At 49.7% G+C, this 12,777-nt stretch overlaps 1 long non-coding RNA gene across 1 annotated transcript in view; it reads right to left on the reverse strand.

The window, feature by feature from the left end:
• The window catches only part of LOC112547764 (uncharacterized), a 153,753-nt gene that overhangs the window by 31,066 nt on the left and 109,910 nt on the right, over positions 1-12,777 (reverse strand). The window contains exon 7 of the long non-coding RNA XR_012904571.1: positions 939-1,040. This is a non-coding gene — a long non-coding RNA (uncharacterized LOC112547764). The remainder of the gene's footprint in view (positions 1-938; positions 1,041-12,777) is intronic.

The raw sequence follows: 12,777 nt of genomic DNA on the forward strand, positions 1-12,777 counted from the left end.
CAACCCAACACGGCGTCCATTTCCAACGCGATGAAACAAAAGGTTTGAACGTTAAAACAATTGCAGAGGGGTTTTTGTTTTTTTCCCCCCCAGTCAGGCCAATTTGCAGAATGCAACACAAAGAAGCAAAATGGTTCTGCCAACCCAGATCCACTAAGAAGAAGAAAGAAAAAAAGAAAAAGAAGGAAGAAGAAGATGATGAGGAAGTGGCTGGAACATATCAGCCAGCTCTCGGTAAGGCAGCTCTACACCTGTCTGGCATTCTCACTGCGAGGTAGGTTCTCTCTTTCCTTTAGATACTTGGAAGCAAAAGTGTGGGGCTGGGCTGCAGCGTGCAGGAGGTAGATGTGCTCTGCTACAAAAGGAATTGTTTTGCCAAATTTATCTGGCCCAGGTGATGAGTGGTGGAAGCTCCCGCAAGGTAAGAGGGCCACTGGTGCTGCCCACTCCCCTGGAAGCCCCGCCCCTTTATCATCCCTTCTCTCTTCAGCCCCACCTCCTCATTGCTCCTTCTCCCTAATACCCACCCCTACCCCTCTGCCGCCCATTCCTCCTTATGGTATGACCAGGAGCATGCAACGTTCCATATAACATGGGTCCAGATGGTTTGGTCTGGAAGTAGAGTGACCAGACAGCATGTGTGAAAAATCAGGAGGGGGGTGGAAGGTGGTAGTCACCTGTATAAGAAAAGCCCCAAATATCCAGACTATCCCTAACACGCCGAGCTAACTGGTGACCCTACCTGGAAGAATCTGTTCCAGCAGCCAGCAGATGTGCCCTTGTGCTTGCTGGACAAATCCATTGCAGCAGAGAGAGAAATGCCAGCAAACTCTGAACTGTGCTTTTCCTACCAGCAGGAGAGAGCCGCCACGGCAAGGAAGAAAGGTGGGTGCTCTCCACAAGCCGGGCTGTGCCGAAAAGAAGAAGTGTCCACTGACCGGCCAGCCCCACCTCAGGGCGATGTTAGTTACTGGAGACCTTCCATTGTCCTCTGCTTCCGTGTGCGGGATCACCACCAGGCAAGCGCAGAATAAGCAAGCCTGCAATGGAGGGAAGGGAACTGTCAGTGCAGGAAAGTGCATTCCAGGCTTCCTAAGTGTTTGTCATGGCTCCTTCCCCACTCTGGCACAATAAATGCAGAAGTGGGGGCCAGCAAGTGTACCCCAAAGCCTTATCTACCAGGCTTTGGTATAAAACTGCCCCCCCAAATCTTAACAACCTAGATTTTGGGAATAAAACTCCTGCTGCCACTACCCAAGTATTGATGTGAAAAATCAGGGGAGAGATCATTTGGGAAATCTCAGCCCTAAAGTACAAAGCAGGACACAACCATTAACCAATGCCAGGTTAAGAAAAGAAAAGAGAAAAACTTTTATCATCATCACGATATTCCTGTTGCAAGCATAATACCTAGGTGGAAAAGTAACAAATAAAATACTCATGGAGAAACTCCATGGGCCTGGAACTTAGTTACGAAGAAAAGCCAACCATTTTTTTTTAATAGTGCACAGACATCAGATCCCATACCCCACCCATACAACAATAAAACCTAATGGAGTTATCTAAACTTTACCCTTCTTACAGAAAGTGAAGAATTGTTTCTTGGAGACAGAGACGTGTCTGTTTCCCTCAGAAGCTAGAGGGAACTCTCAAGAGACAAAGGAGGGGAAAAACCAAACATTCCTTTGTCCTAGTTTGAAATTCCTACCTACATTCCTATTGGCTGAATGTACCTGGTTAGGTAAGGTTAACCCCTTAGTCCCCAGGCTGCTGGCTAATCCTCATGACCATGACAGAGTTATACTACACAGAGAAAAAACATGCATCTAACGAAGTGGATCTTTGCCCATGAAAGCTTATGCTCCAGTACATCTGTTAGTCTATAAGGTGCCACAGGACTTCTCGTTATTTTTACAGAGAAAAAAAGATTGTCAGTTCTCAAAAGCCCTGTATCTGGACAGCCTATGCAAAAACAGCATCTTCGCCTCTCCCCTGACCTTTGCCCCCTGGTTCCAAAGACAGAAATAAGCCTGCAGAATTGGTATTGCTTGTGACCATGCACCAGCACAGCAAAAGCTTTGCTGCATTTCCAAGCCCACAATAAGTTTTGCCTCTTATTTGTAAGCTAACCATGAGAGCACGCACGCACACACACACACATTCCAGAGTAGCACCGCACGTTCAGGGATAGCGGGAGCATTAGGCATGACCCAGGTTTGTCAGCTGTCCTGTGAATTTCATTTTCATTCCTTTTTTTCCACCCTCGACCAGTATTGAACATTATTGCATCATGGGCACGTTGTCAGTTTCCTGGAGAAACCTGCCTGTAATTACATCACCCGCTCTCCTGGGAGCCGTTTGCAAATGTAATAGCGCTGCACTTTAGGATTGTCTGAAGGATTTGCAGCAGACACGAGAGGAGTCATTTGATGCTTTTATTGGTTTTGTCGACTTCAACAGATTTAGAGTGAATTGCAGCTCTTCCAACTGGCCACACGACTGTTATTCATGCCGGTGATGCGATGTTACTGGTACGCAACATGCAGCGAGCCTGGAACTGAAGTGAGAGGATGTCTGTTCCGCCAAGGCCATCCTTACCTGTCTACAGGACCTTTGTTTAAAATGTGCTTTAAAATATTTCATCAGTGTGTTGCGGAAGATTATAAAACCACAGCTCTAAAAGTCATCAACTCCCTCCCAGGCTGTCGCTGTGCACGGGGGCAGCAGTTTAACAGCCCTGCATCGGGCCCCATCTACCCTAAGGTCGGCCCTGTATTCCAGCCTCTACTGCTGGTCTGTAAAATAGGGATAAGGATACTGATCCACCTTTCTAAAGCCCCTTTGAGACCTACTGAGGGAAAGGGCTATAGAAGACATTGGGGTTATTATCGGGCGCAGGCCAGAGGACTAGGAGACTCGCAACTGCCCTGCAGCATGAGTTTGGGCAAGTGGCTTGCCTTCTGTGCCTCAGTTTCCCCTCCCCATTCTTTGTCTCCATGGAGAAGTTCTTCACAGAAGAGAGGCTCCCCCTCTGTGTCTACATGGTCCTGCTGGCAGCTTTTTCCCCTCCTGCTCCAGGTGTCACTGCTTTCCACCCCCACCCCTGCCATAAGTAAGCAGGTGTCACTTACTGGCCACTTGCCATGCCGCTTACTGGCTAGGGCTGCTCCGATCGCTGCCGACTGGCCCCAGGAGGTGGGGGTGGCAGGGGGATTGTGCAACACTTTCTCCCCCCCCCCCACCTCTTTCTAGAGACACCATTCAGTCCTCTCAGCACCCTGCACTTGAGCAGGCTCAGGGAACCCAGTCGCGTGTGCACAGCCCCCCCCACCCCCCGCCCTGCCTCTGTTGGGAATGGGCGCCAGAGCCTTTCACATCTAATTACGCCTTCCGCGCCAGTCCCCGTCACTAACCGCTACCCCCTCAGGGCTTGGCCCGGCGCGGTGTGAAATCGCCCCCCCCCCAGCCCACTAAAACCCCCTTCTCGTTAGCACGGGGCAGGCCCGGCCTGCAGGCAGCCTTGGGGCGAAGGTGCCGTGGAGTCTGCTCCTCCGGCGGCCAGGCCCTCCTGGCACTCGGGGAAAGCGCTTTGTGGAACCAGCACAAGCTGGGTCTGTCCCAGGCCATCCTCCACGGCCTCTGTGCTCAGGGTCGGGGTGCACGCTGCACAGCTACGCTGAGCGGGGCCTTCTCCCTCCTCCCTTATCCCCGGCAAAGTACCCGGGCCTCGTCCTCCGGGCCTGGGGCTAAGCCGTTACCGTGGCAATGTGGCACCCATGGAGCCCCCTCTGAGCCCAGGGACAGCCATTCCAGGACCGCTGTGACCCGTGCGGGGGGCTGCAGATGGCAACTCCCCCTTGTGCTCTCCAGACACCCCCGGGTCTGGGGCGGCAGCTAGGCCCCTTTCGCCACATCCCCTGGGGGCAGGAGAAGGGCTGGGCCCGAGACAGAGACGCCTGAAGGAAGCAGAGACAGCGGAGCAAGTCATAGAAGCGGGTTTGTTGCCGTGCGTGGGAAGCTACAGCGCACGTATGGACAGCCCAGTGCTCGGGACTCAGCGCTAGGTCTTGGGAAACCTGTGTTATTCCCTGCTCTTCCCAGGCTTCCTGTGTGACCTTAGGCAAGTCACTTAGCTCTACGGAGAGGAAACTGAGGCACGGAGAAGCTAACAGTCTTCCCCTGCCTCACGTGGGCGTGTGAGAATAAATACAGCAAAGGCCAGGACTTGCTCTGGTACTGTGATGAGGTGGGCTACAAAATGTGCGCTCCCATATCCCCCAGCACTGTGAGGCAGGGCACTGCGCACGCCGGACCTGCCCCTCCCTCTGCTTTTCTCTCCTTCCCCTTTAAAATGGTTCCTCTCTGTGCCTCTCATTCCCTTTTCCTTTGGCAATTAGCACCTCCTCCCCACTCGTGCTTCACTGGGTGGCTCAGGAGGGAAAGAGAGCCGGGCAGCTCGAAAATTGGCAGCTGAAAATTCCTGCAGCTCCATTCCCCAGCCCCGCCTTGGTTTGAAAGGCCTCCCAGGGGCTATTTCTCAGGCCTTAGTGCTAAATTATATGTTCATTTAAGCACCAAAGGGGGCCTAAAAACAGAGGCAGCAGAATGCAGCCACTGGAGCTGACGTGAGTGTCTGGAGGGTGCCCTCCAGCATGCGCTAAGGCAAACGCGAGAGATTTCCATGCAGCTAGGTCAGGAGCAGCAGAAGTGCCCTGGAAAGGAGCAGGCCCACGCCGTAGCACCCTGCCCTGGCACTGCCCCTTCTGCAGCCGTATTGAGCTTTGTGGGTGTCCGAGAGGCCACCGGAAGCAGAGCGCCCCACGGCATGCAGGGTTTGTGTAATAATAATAAATATTCAGGCCCTAAGGAGACACAGCCCAGAGCATCTCCCAGTGTTCTAGCAACATCAGACCAGTGTAAGGGGCTGCCCATGAGGGTCACCTCTGCTCTTGTCTGGCACGTTTCACCCACAGATCTCAGCACTTTCCAAAGCCAGGCCATGAGCTTTCTTATCACCAGTCTAAGGCGGGGGGAAACTGAGGCACGGGACAGCAAAATGACTTGCCCATGGTCACAGGGTCAGGAGTGAATCCAGCTCACCTGCTTCCATGGGGTTTTGTTTGTTTGTTTGTTTCTGGTTTGGTTTGGTTTCCTGCACTGGTCCATTGCTACTTAGCTTTAGCTAATGGCAAGTCGGTTGGCTGTTCCCCCAGGTTTGTGCTGCATGCACGGATCTGGGTGACCGCGAGGCTCCACACACTGTTTGGATCCCGAGCACACCAACCAAGACCTAACGGCAGACGTAAGGCTTTGCCGGGGAATGGTTCACCACCTACTGCTCTGAAATATCGACCTGCTCATCACAAGCAAATATTCACCACTAGCGGCCGTCAAGGTGCCCTTCCAGGGTCGGCTAATTCAAATACAGCAATTAGCGCTACATTTGTTACATTCTGGCAGCCCTAAAAATCCAGGCCCAAAGCCAGTGTACACTGATGCAGCTTCGTGCAATCAGCTCTGATTCACACCAGCTAAGGATCTGAGCCCGGAGCTGCGTCAGCTCTCTGCTTGATTTAAAACCCTTCTGTCAGACCCTTCAATTGCTCCGGGAGAGCCCTTCCTTTTTGATGTAAAACAAACCAAAACTGGAACAATATCGGGGAAACACCAGCCCGTGCAGACCCAGCGATACTTTTCATTCCAGCCTGCAGAACACACCCAATCTGATCTTCCCGAACCCCCTAATCGGGGCTCGGCTCAGCTATTTAGCCAGCGTCATGAAAAAAGCCATCTGCACCAAGAGATAGGCAGGCAGAAGCTGCTGTAATGCCTCAGCCCACACCAGCTTAAGAGCAGTTTCAGATGCTGACAAGCAGGATGAAAAGGAAAAATTGGCTGGATGGACAAGATAAATCTCTCAGAGCAGCAGCAAATTCATGTGTCGCTGTCTTTCACCTCCTCTTCCCTGTGCAAGGCAAGGCCCCGAGACTGCCCCTCCTGCCAGGTTGTGAAGCGACAGCCCTGGCACTTGGTTGTATTTTATTTCATCCAAAAGCAATCCACGAGTCTCCGCCGTCGTTCTGCCAAACGCCAGGCGTGCACCTGAGCCACAGCCAAACTTCTCCACTGCCAAAGTGTCAGGCAATTTGATCCGGATTCTCATGAGCATTTGATTTGTGACGCTAATTCCAAGAAACGGTCTCTTGCACCGACCGTTTTAGGAAACTCGTTCCTCTGTTTTCTAAGTTTTAAACCACCTGAGTTGCCTATACCCCCTTCAAGGCCTCTCCCCTTGTTGTGAGCTAAAAAGTGGCCTAGTTCTGTTAACTGGTTGGATGTTCTCCTTCGAATCAGTAACTTTTACAGAACTCATTCTGTCTCCTGGATGATCAAACAGCTTGTGAAATGTAAAGAGGATTTGCGGTGAAATACATCGGGGAGGCTGTGTCTGGGTGGTTTTCTGATTAAAAAATATCACCTAGGTAGCATCAATTCAATAGGGCGGTCTTTTATATGTAAATCACCTCTGAAGTATGCTAATTAGACATATACAATTGCTTTTCTCTTCCAAAGAGTAGGAACTCTTTGGAGAATTCCCGACTGCCGCAGGACTGCTGTAACCAATGAGCATCCGTGGTGGGTGCAGTAATGTATTCAATGCGGTTGCTCGTTTTTATGAAGCATGCCGTATGCCAGCACTATCTGTCGCTGGATTCGTTGCTGGCTGCTAGCACTGTTCGCCAGTTTCTTTACACACACCAGCTGGGAGGGGGGGAGGGAATGTGTGAGTTTTCAGGGTGGGTAGTAATTAGTTCATTGCTTAAAAATAAATGTATGCCGCAGCCACCCACTGCTTGGCTGGCTGTGCCTTGCTAGGCATTTCTGTAACTTGGGTTGAAAAGCAGAGGCAGGTGTATAGTCGACCCCTGGAAATGCTGCCCACAGTTCCCACTAGCAGCAGTGGCACACAGCCGTCAATGCCCAGTGCTAGGAACGGGGCTCTGGATTGGCAGCAGGAATATGGGTTTGCTTCAGAGCTGAGCGGGGAAACAGATGTGTGCCTCAGTTTCCCCTTTTGTTCCACAGGGGGTGCAACTAGCATCTGTCATTTCCCTTGTACAGCCACACAAGCAGGCTGTGCCGTGAAGGGGAGGGGTCCAGACACACCCCAGGACGGGCACATGGCTGACTCCCAGCTCAGACTCGCATGTTAGAGCCCGCAGGGAGGATGCAGGAGATGAGCAACCCTGGAAAGTTGCATAAGGGCGAAGTCTGCATGCTTAACCACATGCATCCAAACCCGTTTGGGCCCCCTCCTCCCAGTATAGCCCGTCTCCCCAAGATCCTCCCTCTCCCCGCTCATGCACCCCGGTGCTGCATGTGGCTGACCCCTCCACATTGTCTCTCAACATGAAGGGTGGCTCACAGATCTTTGGTCTCTCTTAGAGGAGAGCCAGACTCCTCCACCCTGGACCCTAGACAGCAGCTCATCCCCAGACAGGCTGAAAAAGCCTTCTTTAGAAGCCTCCACAGCACAAGAGAGGCCAACACACCCTCTCAACAGCACTTCCCCCAGGATCTGTATGTACAGCACCGAGCACTGCAGCTGGCCTACGCAGGGAAAGGATGAACCATCAGGGATGGATGACAGCCCAGAGACCTCAGAAACGATCGTGTGTGAACCCCAGCGTCACACCAATAAATAATTTATCCAGTGGCAATCTGAGGGCTGCAGAGGTGCCCTGAAACCGCAGGGAAAGGAAGAAAATGTGGAGACGAAACCGAGTCCCGCCGTAACTGGAGACTCACAAGCAAACCCATTGCAATCCCCGATGGAACAATGGGGAAATCAGAACAGACGCTTCAAAAGGAAAGACGACAGGAGAAAGCTGAAGATCCCCAAGGGGGCTAGTTGGAAGACACACGCCAAGCTTTTACGAAATCAAAGCCTGCTTTCCAAGCGGGGGCACGGAGCAGGGAGGGAATTTGTACAGGCCTCCGTGACTAGGCTGTGGAATGGACCTTCATAAACCTCCCCCCGCCCCCTTCTACTCTAAGTGCCAGGGCGAGAGGTCTTCTCCAGTATAACACAGAGCAGCGTGGGCATTAGAAAAGCCTGTGGAAATGAAACACTCTGCTCCCACAGAGTAGGCAAGAAAGGGAAACAGACTGCATCTGAGAGATAGTGGTTTCATGCTTAAAGGACAATGGGAAGGTGATCGGAGCCCAAGGCCATGAAGGCACAAAGTAGAATTAACCAGGTGTGGCTAGGGGACGGGATATACCCGATGCATATCTGCAATACATTTGCCTTGTTGCAATGAGCAAAGCTCAAAAAGGGCACCACCTCTTGTTTATTAAGATCATGCATTTTAAACTAGCCTCATGGGGAGCCAACTCATAATTGTTCAACATTCGGGGTTAGCCTTGCTATGAGTTACACTGGAAAACTTTCCCCAAACTTTATAGAGACCAGGAAGAACAAACACTGTGTGTGCTCCAATAAAGGCTGCATTAGTCAAAAGGTTAGAACAGTACAACATTTACACGGACAAGAAATCTGAGAGTCTGCATAAGATCGGGCAATCTCAACGAGCATTTTGTTAAGGACAAAATAAACCACAATAAATTCTCCTCCAGGTGGAGGAAGCACAAGCCGCTGTGAAGAAGAAAACCTGATGATAAACATCCTGTTTTCTAAAGAGCTGAGAAAACCAAGAGCAATGCTTCTGGAATATCTGTTATTGCAGAATAAAGCTCAGTCTTGCTTTCAATCAATTCTATAACATTAGCCATGCCTAACACAGACAAGTCGGCTCTTTCCAGACAGTTTTGAAAGCTGAACCCATAAATGGACTGGAAGTGATGGCGGGATTTTGATGCTCTCGTCAATTTCTCCAATTGCACTTATGAGCCAGGCTCCAAATTAGAGATTCTTTGCAGGTTCACGGAGGTCATGTCTCAGGAGAGAGGAGAATGCACAATAACCCGAGCAAGACATGCCTTCAATAAATTGTTGCCCTACCCCAAGACACTTGTGGCCTGATTCTCATTCACACTACGCTCTTTTCCATACGACACTGTAAACTGGCCCAAAAGCAGGCATACAGACCAATCAAGCCATTGGTAAGGCGCAAGCTGAAAAATCCTGACTTTGCACAATGATCCCTCCCACCACCACCACCACCAATGAATAACAAAGCTGAGACAAGTAGCTGGCCACCCACACGCCTGAAATATTCCCAATGGGTGTCATTAGCAAAGTTAAGCATGTTACCAACTTTTCTTCATTGTTACTTCCTAAGGGAAGTCAACAGGGTCAGAGTGGATTAGGACTGTCTGCCTGGACAACAAATTGAAGTTTTCCTCCTAGCAGAGACCAGCTATTGCAAACTGTAAAGCTGGGCTGGAGAATGTCTCCCATATGGGCTCTAGTTGATAAGTAAGGGTACGGCTACACTTGCCCCCTAGTTCGAACTAGGGAGGCAAATGAAGCATACCGAAGTTGCAAATCAAGCGTGGGATTTAAATATCCTGCGCTTGATTAGCATATTCGCTGCCGGTCACCATTTTAAAATGCCGGTCGCCTGATTTTACTTGCCACGTGTAGACGCAGTTGTCCGATTTAAAACCCTTCCCTCGAATTAACTGGTACTCCGCATACAATGAGGGAAAGGTTTTATGACTTTCGTGGGCCCCATCCTCCATAAAAAAAAATATTCAAAATTATTTTTGATATAACTTTAAATACTTTAACATTTTATTTTTTTTCTGTTTTAGGCAACATTTAATAGATTTTCGTGGGCCCTAAAAGTTTCATTTTTTTCTGATGTGAGAAAAAAATTAAAACATTTTCTTTGACCCTAAACGTATCGTGGGCCCTAGGCACTGTGCCTACTGTACCTAATGGATAAGTCGGCACTGGTGGGCAGGCTTGGGTCCCTCCGCCGCACGCTGCACGCTGCCTGACTTGCAGACCCCAGCTCTCACTCAGACGCCTCTTACTCGCCGCATTTGGCTCCTGCTCCCCCTCGTACGTCCCTGAACCAACACACAAGGAGCCCTTTTGATTGGCCTCAGGTGTTCCGACTGATCTGATTGCCCCGCCTGATTCTGGAACGTTCCTGCCGGTTCTAGGCCAGCCCCTGCCAGTTTACCCAGGCAACAGAGACCCACTTAATCTAGGGCTCACATCCCTCCCTTCGAGCCCTCCTCTATAGCTATACGGCCTGACCCTGCCGCAAGATAACAACTACTAATGGGCCTGTCGCATCTTGGAGACTGACCAAATCGATAGTATTGTGAGCTTTTGTGGGCAAAACCCACTTCCTCAGATGAATTGGGGTGGAAATGACAGAAACCATGAAAGCTCATGATGCTTGATGTGAATGGAAGTTGCCTATCTCCTAGAACTGGAAGGGACCTCGAAAGGTAATTAAGTCCAGTCCCTTGTCTTCACAGCAGGACCAAGTACCATCCCTGACAGATTTTTTCCCCCCTAAATGGCCTCCTCAAGGATTGAACTCACAACTCTGGGTTTAGCAGGCCAATGCTCAAACCACTGAGCTCTCCCTTCCCTGAGGGAGTCTCTAAGGTGAGTCTCTAAGGTGCCACAGGACTATTCGTTGTTTTAAAAGTTCCAGACTAGCACAGCTCCCCCTCTGACAAATATATAGACCTAGTAAATAGCACAGTCTCTGCCATCACTGTATTTTCCACTGCATTTCATGAGTCATCTAGTTATTCGAGGTATTTCTAGTAATCCAAACAAACTTAGTATTTGGAATGGCCTCGACAGCCATTGGAAATAAACAACTGTTTGTCAGTCGTACATCCAGTGTGTCTCCAGTTCACACCCCAGGCACTGGGAGGATAGGCTAGGATAGTTGATGGGAAGATGCCTGTGCATGCAGTGAACACTCAACGTAAGTTCTGCATACTGGGGCTGCGACAGGGCAGGGGCAGACCCAGGCTGGGAGATAGCCGTGTATTGTATCCATCACACAGAGCTCGCACGTCCTATGGCTCTTCTCTGCAAGGATGTCCAGCTTCTAGGTGTGGATGACCCCCATCGTGTACCGTCAGGGGTTTTCTCCAAGAGCCAGGTACCTTACTGCTTGCTACATACTACCCGTCCCCCAAACTATTCTATTGTTTGCCCATCACATCTTATGGGACTTTTACTTCCTCTTCCTTTCCTCTCTTCTCCTGAGCCATTTTTATTCTTAGTTTCCAATGTCTGTCTTCTTCCTCTTGCTCGTTCCTTCTCTTCTTCGCTCTTCCCTTCACATCGACTTGCCTCATCTTGAACCTCCCAGCTGACCTTCACTGGAAATGGTTCTATTTCCTGGTCTCTCTCTGGACCATTTGATATTAAGCTAGGTATGCTTGTGGTTCGTATTCTTTCCATGATGGAGGTTCTTTAAGGTCATGTTCAGTGGTACATAGCAATTTTATCTGGGACATCAGTTTCTTATTGAATTGCATAGACTGTAGTCCCTCACAATCAGGTGGGCCCATGAATTTTTTGAGAAGTAAACAACAGGAAACAAACACAAATTGACTTGAAACAGAGGAGGCAATTAAAAAGAGACAGCATGATTCTGAATAATCATGATTAATAATAAATACTTTTCGAATTTTCCTAGTGCCATCGTATTTGTTTCCCTAGAGAAATTCAGCAGGACATAAAAAGACCTATAAGAGAATCAGAAAACAGCAGGCTAAGATAAGTCAATAAAATCCTTCCAGTGAGCAGGAAACTGCAGTGATCTAGATATTCCTGAGCAAGCAATTCCAGGGAAATTCAAGTGATCAAAAGGAAAATAACTGACAGCAATTCACCTTCAGAATTACCATATTCATCCCTATGCATTTTTAAACACCGTGCAGGTTACAGCCTCAGAAGAGAGCACATTCTCTTAAGTCACTTGATGGGTTTTCTGTAGATTTGCTCTCTCCCCCACTACATAGCAGGGTGCGTACGGACCAGCATGTGCAGCTCCTCTGACTCTCTTATATCTGGGAAGTTTCCCAGATCTGAGGAGAACATTTTTTATTTAGTGTCGCTTTAGCGGTATCAGCAAAACCAATTTAGACTTTATCCACCGTGGATCAGGGAAAAAACGATTGGCAAATAGGCTTCTCTGAGCCAGTGGGGACAGATGTATATTGCTAAACCTAAGGCCAGATCATCGGGTAGTCTAACACCACATCCCTCTGGCGAAGTCGATGAAGTGCGCCTGTTTACCGCAGATAGTACAAGACTGTGCTATAAAAGGGACATGTCTGCACATGGTTACGGGCTGAGTTAAACTTCATTGTGATGAGTTGTCCATTGCTACAGCCTCGCAGGTGGGTGTAGGAAAACTACCAGACTCAGGTGGCTGAAACAGCTCCGTGGCCTCCTCTCCAAACCAAAGGCACATCTAAGGGCCCCAGGGATTGGCAACACGTGGGCAGAGGGTTGGCTGGGCAAGAGGCGGGACAGAGAGAGGGCCCCACCCCGGTTTTTTTTCTGAACAACTTTTCCCCTGGAGTACCGCCACCACCCTTTTTTTTTTTTAAACAAACAAAGCACTGCTCTTTGGAAATGAACCTCTAGATACTGAACCCAGCTCTGGCTGCTGTTGGCTTCAGCCAGTGGGAAGGGTTACATGATCATGGACATCTGAGATTACCTAGTTTTCTTCTACTTCCTCTCTGCTTTGCCTTTGTGTTCTGATCTCCAACTGCAACCGCCTGTTAACTGGGGACCCTCTCAGCTTTCCTGTCCCA

Source organism: Pelodiscus sinensis, chromosome 6 (assembly GCF_049634645.1).
Source record: "Pelodiscus sinensis isolate JC-2024 chromosome 6, ASM4963464v1, whole genome shotgun sequence".
In the NCBI taxonomy this organism is placed as follows: Eukaryota; Metazoa; Chordata; order Testudines; family Trionychidae; genus Pelodiscus; species Pelodiscus sinensis.